The following is a 16114-nucleotide window of genomic DNA, read 5'->3' as shown; positions in this document are numbered from 1 at the left end:
TCTTTCTTTTGATTGTGCACCAAACGTGTAATATTTGCCTAAATTGGATGAAACTTGGCTCTTACGACCGAATTGAGTCTAGAAGCTAGTATGTCAAATTTGGTGAATTGGTGATCGGTTCAGATATAGCTATAGCTATCATATATATTGTTCATCCGATTTGTTATATTTTTTACCCACAGCCTTAATATGCACTCCGTAACAACGATATTCAGAGAAATATATCAAATACAGCTCAGAAATATGTTTGCCAAATTTTATCGAGATCGGTTCCGATTTGGATATAGATCCCATACATATTTTTATCCGATTTCCAATTAATTTTGCACCAAATGGGCAATACAAGTCCGAATTTAAAAGATACAAATGCTTCGGCACATTAAGTCCTTTGAACTTCAAATTATAATTATAATCATAGCGTGTATGATTGAATTCTCCCATAAAAGATTTTAATTGTTATGCGGAGCTCTACTAAATTAGCAAAGTGGTGTAGGGTATAATAATTTTAATTTTTTTTTTAATTTTTTTCCGTCCACTTCCTTGACGTCGGGTTACGCTACCAGTATCACGATGACGAGCAATGGTACGAGACACCAAAGATTTATTCCCATTTAAATGCTGGAGTGCTCTAGCGATAGCCACTTGTGGTTTTCCAGCCAAATATAAAGAAATCACAATATCACGCTTGAATTCAATCACGAATAATTTTTTTTCTGGAAAGTTCTCACCAAAATTCGTTTGTGCGCTTGTAAACAATATAATGAGCTATCACTGGAATAATTTTAACAGCTGTCGGACGAGTGACTTAGAAATGACAGCCGTCTGAAGTTGGTTGCAGTTGTTTTTCATTAGGCTAAGGCTTTTTATGCTATTTTATGGTGGTCTATGCTATTTTATACTATTTATTCTATTTTTTGTTTTTTATACTCTATGAGAATTATTCTAGGCTATTTTATGACCTTCAATAATATTCCATGCTATTTTATATGGCACTCCTGTGCTATTCTTTACTATTCTGTGATCGTCTATTTTGAGTACAATATTGGATGGTATTCTGTTAGAATCATCTTATGCTATTCTATGATATTCTATTATACGCTATGCTATTTTAACTATTTTATAATTAATTATAAAATTGTAGTTAGTTTTATTCTTCAAAAATGTTGGAAGACATTGTAACTTTTCAAAAATTCCATGGAAGGGCCCTTTGCCTTTAAGAAAAAAAAAAAATCCCATCCCCATGAGATGACGGACCAATCATACCCTTCGCAATTTTGTAATTCAGACATTAAACAAGAAAAACTTTGTTTCACAACTGCTAAACATGGGCACTTGCACACACACGCGCACACTTGTTTTGTTAGACCTCAACATAAACAAAGTTATGATAAAAACTCTCCCGCACACACACACACATACATACATCCTCGCACATTTGGTTTAACTACACAAGTAATTTTCGCATAGAACATGATTTGAAGCTTGTTTTATGCAAAAATTGAAAATGTACAACAACAACAACAACGAAAACGAGAAAAAAATTGTAACGAACCAAGGAAACCCCAGAAGGAAGAGCGATCTCACTTCTCTCTCCACCACTGCTCGAGCAAGCAAATGCTTTCAAAAACTTAACTTGTAATTGTAGCCAACGAACGAAATGAACAGCTTTCGCGCATTGAAACATTAGATAAAAAAAAAGAAAAAAAAACAACAAGAACTAGGCCATTCGGGACTTAGGAAAGTTGGAACATTCGTTAAATCATAACTTGCAACACAAGCACCCACACATACGTACTCGCACACCAACACACACACACACACTTCAGCCATAAAAAAGCATTTCAGAGAAAAGTTTAATTTTAACAATGGAATTTATTGGTCATGTGGCCTATTGGTCACCCAGAGGCTAGCTGAACGCGGGTTTCCTCCACACACACAAAGTCCAGTCATCAATAAAAGATTTTGCACCAGCTCCAAGCTCCTGGCTGGCTGCATTACTTTTTTTCATGAGTGCATTGAACGATGGTCGGTATTTTTTCAAAACATTTTTTTTTTAGTTCAATAATAAAATAGAAGTTGAACAAAATCCCTTCGTCCGGTTTATGAAACAAAAAAACAAGAACAAATATTTGAAATTTATTTCAGCCGCTGCTCGCCCCGTCACTGGACAGTCAAGAGCAGCTTCTATTCCCGGTGAGCTTTAATTCGACTTTTTTTGCACTGCCTGCGAAATGTTTCATGCCGGGCACAATCACGGGAGTGCGTGGTTGGGTATCTGTATCTGAGCTAGTTCTGTGATATGCTGCTGCTGCTACTGATAAATTGGAAAAGTCAGCTTATTTCCTTTTCCCTACAAACACATGCACACACACATACCGGGAACGAGAGATAGTCGATTCAGTGTTTTACCATTTACTTTATCGTTAAGAGTAGATGCGAACTGCATTAGGGTGGGGAGGAAATATTATGCCTACTGAAGGGACAGAAGACGGGTACAAAGGTCCTAAATTTGGTAAAGGATATCCTTAATGATATTGCAAATTGTATGGAGGACCTTCTTTTCTCTTGAAAACTTCTTGAAAGGGGCAATATTCTATGACGCCCCTCTAAGGGGGTCTTTATAGGAATGCAATAAATAGGAATAGAATTGAGATCATAAAATAGAATAGAATAACAGACACTAGAGCAAAAGAGATGAAAATCGAATATAATAGAAACAAGTAAAAATGCAATAAGTTCGGCTGGGCTGAACTTTGAATACCCTCCAACATTCGGAAGGAATTTGGAAAATTTTCTAAAAATTAAAATCCTTTAAAAAAATCTGTTAAAATCTTAAAAATACCGAATACAGCCGTTATATTGGGCTCTACACGAAGACGTGGATCTGCATAGGCAAAATTTGTCATAAGCCATTACAATATTCAAATACGAAACTTGAAAAAAAATCGAGTGAATAATGTAGCTAAAATCATCAAAATACCGAACATAGGGAGATACCATTATATGAGGGGCTATACCAAAACGTGGACCTGCACGGACAATTTTCTGTCATAAGCTGTAGTATCCATTACGAACTTTAAATACCAATTTCGTTGAATAATTCCGCTAAAATCATCAAAATACCGAATATCGGGAGGTGCCGTTATGTCGAGGCTATACGACGGCCTGGACCTGCCTAGACAATTTTATGTCACAGGCTGTAGTGCCTATTAGGAACCTCAAATATGAAATTTCAAACACTTTTGGTGAATATTGTACCTAAAATTGTCGAAATACCGAATATAGGAGGTAGTGATATACAGGGTGAGATAAAAAACTGCGACAAAGTCAAAAGCCATAATTTTTAATTTTTTTTTTAAATTTTATTGTATGATAGCAAAAAAAAATCGGAAATGGCAACAAATCTTAGAATACGTTTAGATTTGTTCGAATTGGTGAACTTTGGCACGTATTATGGCCTTCAAACGGCCAATGAAACCGTCACACACTGCCCGAATGTTGCTCTGCGGTATTTTGGCCCATTCCCTGCGAAGCGCTTGCTTGAGGGGATCGACACTTTGGTATTTTTTAGTGCCAACCTTGCTTTCCAAAATACTTTGGCACGAATTATGCCTTCAAACGGCCAATGAAATCGTCACACGCTGACCGAATGTTGTTCTGCGGTACTTTGGCCCATTCCCGGCGAAGCGCTTGAATAAGTTTATATTTCTTCGAATTTGTCACCTTTAGCACGAATTATTACGTTTGAAGGCCAATGAAACCGTCACCCGCTGCCCGAATGTTGCTCTGAGGTATTTTGGCCCATTCCCGTCGAAGCACTTGCTTGAGGTGATCGACACTTTGGTATTTTTTAGTGCCAACCTTGCTTTCCAAAATACTCCAGACACAATAGTCCAACGGATTGGTATCCGGAGATTTTGGTGGCCATTGTGCGCTGGAAAAGAAGCCAGGAACCTCATTTTGTAACCATTCTTGGGAGGCGCGTGCTGAGTGCGATGGTGCTGAATTCTGCTGGAATCTACACGGGCTGCGTCTAAAATGTTTGCATGCCCAAGGCTTTTATACACCCTCCAGATTATTTTCGAGATAGTATTCGGCATTTATTCTGATGCCACGGTCGATTAATACGAGCGGAGACCGACCATCGGCTGTTATGACGGCCCACACCATCGCCATGGCCGCCGCTTGAGTTCTGGCCAACCGAAGGTGCACATTTCCAGCTGACTTCTTTGGCAAGTAAACACGATCATTTTGTTTGTTTACAAACTGCTGGACAACGAATGTTTTACTCCTCGGAGAAAAGCAAATTCGGCAGTTCACCACTTTCGGGCAAGCGAAGGAACTCTTTACCTATTTTGAGTCTATTTTCTTTCTGTTGCGGTGTAAGTTCTTGTACTTTTTGGAATTTCTATGGCTTTACCCCGAGCTCATTTTTCAATATTCGCCAAATGGAATATTGCGATATGTTCAACTCAGGAGCCATTTTTCGGTCACTGCGCCGCGGGTTTCTATCAAGTCGCTTCTTTACTTTTCGAACCATTTCTGCTGATGTGGTGATCTGTTTTCTTCCGTCAACTTCCTTGACGTCAGGCTAGGCTACCAGTATCACGGTAACGGGCGATGGTACGAGTCGCAAAAGATTTATTCACATTTTAATACTAAAGTGCTCTAACGATAGCCACTTGTGGTTTTCCAGCCAAATATAAAGAAATCACGCCATCACGCTTGAATTCTGGTGGCCATCATGAATAACTTTTTTTCTGGAAAATTCTCACCAGAATGCTTTTGTACACTTGTTAATAATATAATAAGCTGTCACTGGAATAATTTTAACAGCTGTCGGACGAGTGGCTTAGATATGATAGCAGTCTGAAGTTGGTTGCCGTTTTTTCATCTCACCCTGTAGAAAAAAAGAGACGAAAATCGAATATAATAGAAACAAGTAAAAAAAGCAGAAAGTTCGGCAAGGCTGTGGAATGAGTTCGGAAATTTTCAAAAGAAATAAAATCTGGTTAAAATTCTTTTTTAAATCTTAACACGTAAAAAAGCTGTAAGTTCGGCCGGGCCGAACTTTTAATACCCTCCACCATTTGGTACAAATTTGACAATTTCCAAAAAAAAAAAAAATAAAAATAAAATCCGATAAAAATTCTGTTAAATTCTTAAAAATACCGAATGCCTATACGACGACGCGGACCTGCATAGGCAACTTTTGTCATAAGTTATTACAATATTTTAATGCGAAACTTGAAGACAAATTTGTTTCTAATGTAGCTAAAATCATCAAAACACCGAATATAGGGGGTACCGTTATATGGGGGCTATACGAAGGCGTGGACCTGCACAGACAATTTTCTGGCATGGGCTGAAGTATCCATTACGAACTTCACATGCGAAATTTGAAACAATCTCGGTAAATAATGTCGCTAAAATCATCAAAATACCGAATATCGGGGCGTACTGTATATGGGGGCTATACGAAGACGTGGACCTACATGGCCCATTTTCTATTTTATGCTGCAGCATCTATTACGAACTTCAAATGCCAACTTTGAAACCAACTTTTAAAATCATCAAAATACCGAATATCGGGGGGTACCGTTATATAGGGGCTATACGAAGACGTGGACCTACACAGATTATTTTCTGTCTTAGGCTGTATTTTCTGCCTGCCTACTGGCAAAATATACATGTGTGCAAAATTTTAGCCTTCTATCTCAATTTGTTCGAAAGATAGCGTGATTACAACAACCAGACAGACAGACGGACATGGCTAAATAGTCTTGTTGGGTCTGACATGAGTATTTCGAGGAGTTACAAACGGAATGACAAAATTAATATACCCTCCATAGTACGGTGGAGGGTATAAAAATACCGTATATAGTCGTTATATTGGGCACTGTTATATGTGGGCTATACGAAAACGTGTATTTATATGTACAATGTTCCGCCACTAGAGCTAGAACCCATAACGAACTACAAGTATCAATTTCTAGAGAAATCCGTAGAAAAATGTGGCTATAATCATTCAAAATACGGAATATCGGGAGGTACCGCTGTGTGGGGCCTATCCCAAAACGCATCGCACCACAATCTTATTTTCAATACCAACCATCCTAGACACAAAGCAAAGAACGGTGTCAAATTTTAAAACTCTACATCAAACAATGTATCGTGATTTCAACAGGCAGACAGACGGACATCGTTAAATCGACATAGAATTTGATGCTGAACATGAGTATATATACTTTATGGGGTCTATGACGAATATTTAGAGGTGTTACAAACTAAACGACAAATTTAATATGCCCTGCTTTCCAAGGTGGAGGGTATAATAAAGTTCCATAGAACAGTGTATATTCGAACAGCATTGTAAAGGATAGCATACAACAGAATATGATAAAAGCTGACTAGAATCACTGCTGGGAGTAATCTATAGAACAAAATAAGTAAATTTTGGGAGACTCTCTTCTATTCTTTTGAAGAATTCGTTTGAAAGGTTCCCTAGAATGTAACCCCTTTAAGAGATCTTCCCTAGAATAGAAAAAATTACTAATGAGGTCCTTTTTAGAAGACCATCAATGCGGAACTGTTTAGAAAACTTCCATTACCCTTCCCTTCTATAGAATCTTAAATCACGACTCTCTCTCTCCCATCCCCCACCTAACATCCCTTCGGCCATGTATAAATCATATGCTGCCTGCTTGGCATTCTAAACAAAGGTAAAGTGGCCAACACCAAACCATTTCTCTGTTATCGCCCAACGGATGCAGTTATCCGACATCAGTCATATCTTTGGAAACAATGCTCTCTTCAATGAAAACGTATTCAATTACAGTAGTCCGCCAAGCTCTTAACTTGATAGCGTTCTATTTACTGAGTTTGTCAACAGCTTCAAGAGAATCATAATAATTTAGATAATAAAACAACACTTGGCTGACAAACAGCACCAACACCACCACACCCGCTTCCACTTCCACATAGTTACATTGGCAGGCAGGCTGGCTGGCTGGCAGACAGGCATTCATTTGTCATGGGAAACCGAGATATTATTTCCAAGAAAATGCCTGCTTTTGGTGTCAAAGGTGCCAATATTAATAAAGCCAACGATGGCTTTTTATTTATTATTTATTCGTCGTTTGTGTGACTGTGTTCGTCTTCGCTGCCTCCCTGGATGCCTGGCTGCCAGCTGGTTTGTCGCTGTGTCAACCGAAGGCCATTTGTATTTAATATGAAACCAACACGTCGACAGGTGTTGGCAATTTAACTATTTAAATTTATTTATTCCACGAAGCGGACATTAAATTTCGGCTGATGAATGGCATTTGTATGATTTGTTTGAAGTATGAAGCCTTAGAAAATATGTGGAAAATGTTGAATAGCTACTTAACATTAAGGCCTATGCTGGAGGGGTGGGGAAGGGCAATGGGTCTTGGAAATTGGAGTATTGTTTGTTAAACATCAAGTGTTGAAGACAGCCAAGACTTTAAGGAGATTTTTAGTTTATACAGAAGAAGCACTTATTCTATAGGAATAGAAGACCCCTTCGAAGGGGTCTTGATCTATTCTATACGAATAGAAGAAGACCCCTTCGAAGGGGTCTTGATCTATTCTATACGAATAGAAGAAGACCCCTTCGAAGGGGTCTTGATCTATTCTATACGAATAGAAGAAGACCCCTTCGAAGGGGTCTTGATCTATTCTATACGAATAGAAGAAGACCCCTTCGAAGGGGTCTTGATCTATTCTATACGAATAGAAGAAGACCCCTTCGAAGGGGTCTTGATCTATTCTATACGAATAGAAGAAGACCCCTTCGAAGGGGTCTTGATCTATTCTATACGAATAGAAGAAGACCCCTTCGAAGGGGTCTTGATCTATTCTATACGAATAGAAGAAGACCCCTTCGAAGGGGTCTTGATCTATTCTATACGAATAGAAGAAGACCCCTTCGAAGGGGTCTTGATCTATTCTATACGAATAGAAGAAGACCCCCTTGCAAGGGGTCTTGATCTATTCTATACGAATAGAAGAAGACCCCCTTGCAAGGGGTCTTGATCTATTCTATACGAATAGAAGAAGACCCCTTCGAAGGGGTCTTGATCTATTCTATACGAATAGAAGAAGACCCCCTTGCAAGGGGTCTTGATCTATTCTATACGAATAGAAGAAGACCCCCTTGCAAGGGGTCTTGATCTATTCTATACGAATAGAAGAAGACCCCCTTGCAAGGGGTCTTGATCTATTCTATACGAATAGAAGAAGACCCCCTTGCAAGGGGTCTTGATCTATTCTATACGAATAGAAGAAGACCCCCTTGCAAGGGGTCTCTTTATCTATTCTATACGAATAGAAGAAGACCCCCTTGCAAGGGGTCTCTTTATCTATTCTATACGAATAGAAGAAGACCCCCTTGCAAGGGGTCTCTTTATCTATTCTATACGAATAGAAGAAGACCCCCTTGCAAGGGGTCTCTTTATCTATTCTATACGAATAGAAGAAGACCCCCTTGCAAGGGGTCTCTTTATCTATTCTATACGAATAGAAGAAGACCCCCTTGCAAGGGGTCTCTTTATCTATTCTATACGAATAGAAGAAGACCCCCTTGCAAGGGGTCTCTTTATCTATTCTATACGAATAGAAGAAGACCCCCTTGCAAGGGGTCTTGATCTATTCTATACGAATAGAAGAAGACCCCCTTGCAAGGGGTCTTGATCTATTCTATACGAATAGAAGAAGACCCCCTTGCAAGGGGTCTTGATCTATTCTATACGAATAGAAGAAGACCCCCTTGCAAGGGGTCTCTTTATCTATTCTATACGAATAGAAGAAGACCCCCTTGCAAGGGGTCTCTTTATCTATTCTATACGAATAGAAGAAGACCCCCTTGCAAGGGGTCTCTTTATCTATTCTATACGAATAGAAGAAGACCCCCTTGCAAGGGGTCTCTTTATCTATTCTATACGAATAGAAGAAGACCCCCTTGCAAGGGGTCTCTTTATCTATTCTATACGAATAGAAGAAGACCCCCTTGCAAGGGGTCTCTTTATCTATTCTATACGAATAGAAGAAGACCCCCTTGCAAGGGGTCTCTTTATCTATTCTATACGAATAGAAGAAGACCCCCTTGCAAGGGGTCTTGATCTATTCTATACGAATAGAAGAAGACCCCCTTGCAAGGGGTCTTGATCTATTCTATACGAATAGAAGAAGACCCCCTTGCAAGGGGTCTTGATCTATTCTATACGAATAGAAGAAGACCCCCTTGCAAGGGGTCTTGATCTATTCTATACGAATAGAAGAAGACCCCCTTGCAAGGGGTCTTGATCTATTCTATACGAATAGAAGAAGACCCCCTTGCAAGGGGTCTTGATCTATTCTATACGAATAGAAGAAGACCCCCTTGCAAGGGGTCTTGATCTATTCTATACGAATAGAAGAAGACCCCCTTGCAAGGGGTCTTGATCTATTCTATACGAATAGAAGAAGACCCCCTTGCAAGGGGTCTTGATCTATTCTATACGAATAGAAGAAGACCCCCTTGCAAGGGGTCTCTTTATCTATTCTATACGAATAGAAGAAGACCCCCTTGCAAGGGGTCTCTTTATCTATTCTATACGAATAGAAGAAGACCCCCTTGCAAGGGGTCTCTTTATCTATTCTATACGAATAGAAGAAGACCCCCTTGCAAGGGGTCTCTTTATCTATTCTATACGAATAGAAGAAGACCCCCTTGCAAGGGGTCTCTTTATCTATTCTATACGAATAGAAGAAGACCCCCTTGCAAGGGGTCTTGATCTATTCTATACGAATAGAAGAAGACCCCCTTGCAAGGGGTCTTGATCTATTCTATACGAATAGAAGAAGACCCCCTTGCAAGGGGTCTTGATCTATTCTATACGAATAGAAGAAGACCCCCTTGCAAGGGGTCTTGATCTATTCTATACGAATAGAAGAAGACCCCCTTGCAAGGGGTCTTGATCTATTCTATACGAATAGAAGAAGACCCCCTTGCAAGGGGTCTTGATCTATTCTATACGAATAGAAGAAGACCCCCTTGCAAGGGGTCTTGATCTATTCTATACGAATAGAAGAAGACCCCCTTGCAAGGGGTCTCTTTATCTATTCTATACGAATAGAAGAAGACCCCCTTGCAAGGGGTCTCTTTATCTATTCTATACGAATAGAAGAAGACCCCCTTGCAAGGGGTCTCTTTATCTATTCTATACGAATAGAAGAAGACCCCCTTGCAAGGGGTCTCTTTATCTATTCTATACGAATAGAAGAAGACCCCCTTGCAAGGGGTCTCTTTATCTATTCTATACGAATAGAAGAAGACCCCCTTGCAAGGGGTCTCTTTATCTATTCCCATAGGAATAGAAGAGGACCCCTTCAAGGGGTCTCTTTATCTATTCCTATAGGAATAGAAGAAGACCCCTTCAAGGGGTCTCTTTATCTATTCCATAGGAATAGAAGAAGACGCCTTCAAGGGGTCTCTTTATCTATTCTATAGGAATAGAAAAAGACCCCTTCAAGAGGTCTTGATCTATTCCTATTGGAATAGAAGAAGACCCCTTCAAGGGATCATCCTGTATAATTTAACCGTCATAACACCTCCTGCGGACCACTGTCCCGCCATTTATCCACTTGAATGGTTACAATGTTATCCTTTGGCTGGAAAGGGATAGTTATGACTAAAACGGCAAAAGACTACTCAACTTCTGTGGCGGCTGTAGTGAAATTGCAAATCGTGTTTGAGATTCTAGTCTTGCCCTCTTCCCCCCGCCACCACTCATGTTCATGCTGCGTTTGCCCTTTTCTCTTGGTTTTTTGGTATCGCTGTCTTTTTATCGCCTTGTTTTTTGTTCCTAGCGCTGGTTAGCATGTTGTTTGATACATGATATGGTGTTTGTGTGAAATTTCAAAAGTTAGAATAATACTGACCCGTTTTTTCTCCGTTTCCTGGCGTCGGCGGCAGGCTGTTATGATGTGGGGCAAAAGCGCAAACACACGCACACACACACACTTACACTAGAGGTGGTCATATGAATACCATGTTGTTGGTAGGTTCCACACGTATGCATGTTGCCCGGGAAAAGTGTATTTGTGGCCATGCAGTTGAGAGTGTATAGGAGTGTGTGTGTGTGTTGGTTGTTACGCTTAACTCTGATGATGCAAAAGATAATTTTTCTTTCGCTCCAATTTTTTAGTTTTTGTTTTTTTTTGGGAGAAAGGGGGATCAGAATAAAATAGGAAGATATCTTCCAAAAAAAAACATCATAAAAATACTGTGATGCCACCACGATTCCGACGAGAGTGGTGGCATTAAATTGTCCTACTGAGAGCAAGAGCGACAGCAGCCAGGCGGTATTTTGTGCTGCATCACAAATGCAAACCGTCTGACAAACCAACACAAATAGACGGGATAACAAATGTGCTAAGAAAATACCTCGACAGTAGCAACAGCAACAACAACAACAACCACCACAAATAACCTATTCACAGAGATATATAGAACAACAACAGCAGCAGCATCAGAACAAAAAAAGCACAAACGGAATCGTGATAACGCCACTATCCAGCCAATCCGCCAGTCAGCTAGCCATCCAGCCAGCCAGCTATTCATGAACCAAACAACAATGTAAAAAACAACAACAATGAGAACAAAAAAATTAAACCCGAAAATGGTGTTAAATTGGGCACCAGCGAATATTAGATACCCTTCAGGGGGCATGGTGGCCAATTTCTCTGATACCATGGCCATTCATGACAAAATTGTCAATGGCCAGAGGGCAAAGAAAGAGTTGCAGTGGATTAGATGATGTGTGTAAAATGAAAGGGAAGGGGGTAAAACCGGAGGGGATGAGCAAAACTTATATTGCGAAATTTCCTATTGTAATTCGGTATTTGAAATTGGGATATGTTTAAATTTCAAATTGGATTTTACAAAATGTAACAGAGAAAAGAGTGGTGAGGGAAGGAGAGGGGAAGAGTGTAAGAGGGAGGGAGTGAAAGAAAATTGCATTTGATTTTATTTGATTTGAAAAATTTATTTCAAACTTGCCAAACGAACATTTAAAATTAGAGGTTGGAACAGCGATGTCGGGGGTAAATTTTTATCCCTCGAGAAGTCCTGTAAAAAATCTTTAAGAAGTCCCTAGAGGACCTTTAGATGTTCTTTTTAGTATAGGAGGCATTTTTCCTATAGATGTTCTTAAATGGCCTTTAACATTTCAAAAAAGCGATAATTATGACTAAAACTGCAAAAGGCTACTCAACTTCTGTGGCGGCTGTTGTGAAATTGCAAATCGTGTTTGAGATTCTAGTCTTGCTCTCTTCCCGCCGCCACCACTCATGTTCATGCTGCGTTTGCCCTTTTCTATTGTTTTTTTTTTTTGGTATCGCTGTAGAGGGAAGGTTTTTATCCCTGGAGAAGTCCTGTGAAAAATAAGTTAAGAAGTCCTAGAGGACCTTTAAATGTTCTTTTTAGTATAGGAGGCATTTTTCATATAGATGTTCTTAAATGGCCTTTAACATTTCAAAAATCTCTGTTGAATGTATATCCTATATCTTTATCACAGATTCCTGAGAGATGTCCTATGAGCAGAGGACCCTAGAAGGACTTCAGTGCATAGAAAAGGTTCAAGAAAACCTCGGGAAGGTCGGCTATGTTTAGAATACCTTTGTAAAAACTGCTATCCATATGAGCCCTTGGGAAGGTCTCTATTGTTTTTGACGATATTCTGAAGGCTTTTTGTATTCTAAAAAAAATATGTTCTATGTTTAGAAAACTGTGGGACGTATTCTGCTTTTAAAAAAACATCTAGAAGATGTTCTATGTTTTGAACATGTCAGGAGGTCATTCCGAAATTGTCTATAATTTCTGATATTTTTAAAAGGCATCAGGGATGTCTTTTATTTATAAAAGACTTTTCGAAAGTTTTATAAGTTTAAAAGATCGTTGACAGGACTTCTATACTTTGTAAGGCTCGTTCAATGTTTTCTATGTTTAGAAGACCTATGCAGGGTCTTCTGTATTGTGTAGGTCGGAGAAGGTATTCCATGACTAAGACACCTCTGGAAGGCTCCTATATTTAGAAGAACTCTGGAAGATCTTCTATGTTTTGTAAAGCTTGTACCTCAGCAAGCTTTTCTATGTTAAGAATACCTCGTGAAGGTCTTTCCTTTGTATCTACGAATATCTTTGGAAGGTCGTCTATGATTAGAAGGCATCTGGAAGGATATGAATGTATAGTAGAGGTTTCCTGAACCCTAAAAGCTCTTCAGTGCATAGAAAAGGTTCAAGAAGACCTCGGGAAGGTGGTCTATGTTGGATGACCTTTTTAAGAACTTCGTGAAGGTCTTTTGTTTCTTGAAGACTTTCGGAAGGTAACTTATTCGAAGAAAAGAATCCTGTGAAAAGTATTCTATTAAAAAAAAATATCTGGAAATGTTCTATGTTTTGAAGACCTTATAGGGTCTTTTATGTTCAGAAGTCCTTTAAAAGATCTGAAAATTTTAAAATACATTATGGATATCTTCTTTTCTTGTAGATAACATCAGAGAGGCTTGAAAGTTTTGATAAGTTTAAAAGACCGTTGAAAGGAATTCTATGTTCTGAAGGTCTCGTGGTATCTGGTAGTTCTTGTATGTTTTGTGGGGTCGCCGAAGGTATTCCATGATTAAAACACCTCTGGAAGGCTCCTATGTTTAGAAGAAAGTCTTCTATGTTTTATAGAGCTGTTCTATGTTTAAAAGACCTCTGCAAACTTTTCTATGTTGAGGAGACCTCCGGAACGTTCTTCAATGTTTAGAAGACCTCTTGAAGCTATTCGGAGTTTAGAAGACTTCTGGAATTTCTTCTTTGTCTAGGAGATCCCTAAAAGATATTCTGTGTTTAAAAAATCTCGGGAAGATATTCTATGTTTAGAGGAGCTCTTTAAGATATTCTGTGTTTAAAAGACCTCTGGAAGGATGTGATTCTATGTTTATTACATCTCGGTATGATATTCTATATTTAGAAGACCTCTGGAAAGTCTTCTAAGTTTAGATGGTCTCTGCAATGTCTTCTATGTTTGGAAGACCTAAGTTTAAAATACCTCTGCAGGCTTTACTATGTTAAGAAGACATCTAAAAGAACTTATATGTCTAGAAGATCTTTGGAACGACTTTTTTTGTCTAACAGATCTCTGTTTGTTTAGAAGATCTCGGGAAGGTATTCTATGTTTAGAAAATTTCTGGAAGATATTCTATGTTTAGAAGACCTCTGAAAGTTCTTCTAAGTTTAGAAGACCTCTGAAAATTCTTTTAAGTTTAGAAGACCTCTGGAAGGTCTTCTATATTCTACAATGTCTTCTATGTTTTTAAAACCTCTACAATGTGTCTTCTATTTTTGAAGGAAATTTAAAAGATATTCTATGTATAGAAAATCTCGGGAGTATATTCTATATTTAGAAGACCTGTGGAAGGTCACTGGAAGATATTCTATGTTTAGAAAATCACGAGAAGATATTCTGTTTAGAAGACTTCTGAACGTTATCTCATGTTTAGAAGACCTCTGGACAATTTTCTAATTTTGCAAGGCCTCTGGAATGCCTTCTATGTTTTAAGACTTCTGGAAGGTCGTCTATGTTTAGAAGACCTCTGCAATGTCTTCTATGTTTTGCAGCGTCGTGGAAATTATTCTATGTTAGAAAGAGCTCTTGAAGGTCTGCTATGTTAAAAAGATACTTTGAAGTGTCATCTTCCGTTGCAGACCTTTTTTCAGAGCCTCTGTCTAGGAAATCCTCGTGTCTCTTTAATTGGCAGAAATCCTCTCAATGATGTTCTATATACGGAAGAGGTCTGAAAGGCTCTTTTTTGTTGAAAGTCTCTTTAAGTTCTTCGATTCATTGACTACCTCTCGAAAAATACCTTTTATAGTTCTTCTATCTAAGGAGGAGCTCTTGAAGACCTACAACATATTGAAGATTCCTAGAAGCTGTCTTTTTTGTAGTTATCTCATCTGTAGAATACTACCGCTCGGCTGCATATTATCTGCCGAAAACTTCGCGAAGGACTGTATTGGATATTAAAGATCTCTTGAAAGATGTTCTCCTAAAAAATACGTTTTGTCTATCTTCTGTCTTGAGGCTCTCATTTATAGAAAATCTCTCCAAGACATTCCATCTGTGGAAGATCACTTCAAGATCTTCTATCTGTGGTAGATCGTTTGAAGGGTCATTTAAAGTAAATTTTTCTATTACAGACCTATCTATGGCCTTCTGTCTGAAAAAGGTCTCTCGATGGCCTTCTGTCGGTAGAAGACCTCTTTCAAATATTTTTATCTACTGAATATTTTTTCTGGTCTACTAACAGTATTAGAATTTTTGAAATATATTGCGAAGGCAATCTGTCTCTGAGATTTTTTCTAATGGGAGACCTCTTCCTGGTCTTCTGTCTCTTAAAAATCTCCTCAGGTCTTTTCATCTCTAAATTATATCTGAAGAGTCTTTTATCTGTAGCAGACATATTTATGTGTTTATAACTGTTGAAATCCCTTTTTAAAATATTCTGTCAATCTTCTATCTACGGAGGACATCTAGAAGGTCTAGTGTCTATGGGCACCCTTTGGAAAAAAAAAATATTTCTTTTGGACGACTTCTATTTCGATAAGGCCACGTTACATATGTAAGAGCTTTCTATAAATTATTATGTTTCTAAATAACCTCTCGGAGGTTCTTAAACAGGTTCTATTCGTGGGTGGCCCATGGGAGTCCTCCTATTAAAAAAATAACTCCAACAGATCCCCAGTACCAAAAAATGTTTCTCTGTTGCCAAATCTGATACATTTCTGTTGCCACAGTCCTTAAATACCTCCCCCAAAATAGCAGGCTACCTTAAATACCATTCGTCCTGATTCCGCTTTGTCCAGCTTTCATCCTATTAAGTTAATTTTCAATACCGGATTTTTTTCGTTTTTTAGCTTTTCCCAAAAAATATTTAAAATTGCCTTTAGCTTATCTGCCCAAATACAGCTGTAGGGTAAGAGGTTAAAAAAATATTAAAAAAAAAAAAAAAACAACCACCAAATCTAACCGAAAAAATCAGTATCGTTATATGCTGCTGCCGAACA

At 38.6% G+C, this 16114-nt stretch overlaps 1 protein-coding gene across 1 annotated transcript in view; it reads left to right on the top strand.

Moving 5' to 3' along the window:
- LOC101889276 (tripeptidyl-peptidase 2) overlaps nucleotides 1-16114 on the top strand; it is a 251316-nt gene that overhangs the window by 176781 nt on the left and 58421 nt on the right. The window lies entirely within an intron of this gene.

This window comes from Musca domestica, unplaced genomic scaffold (genome assembly GCF_030504385.1).
Source record: "Musca domestica strain aabys unplaced genomic scaffold, Musca_domestica.polishedcontigs.V.1.1 8, whole genome shotgun sequence".
NCBI classification, from domain to species: domain Eukaryota; kingdom Metazoa; phylum Arthropoda; class Insecta; order Diptera; family Muscidae; genus Musca; species Musca domestica.
The sequence above is the reverse complement of the archived record's forward strand: the minus strand, read 5'-3'. Positions and strand labels throughout refer to the sequence as shown.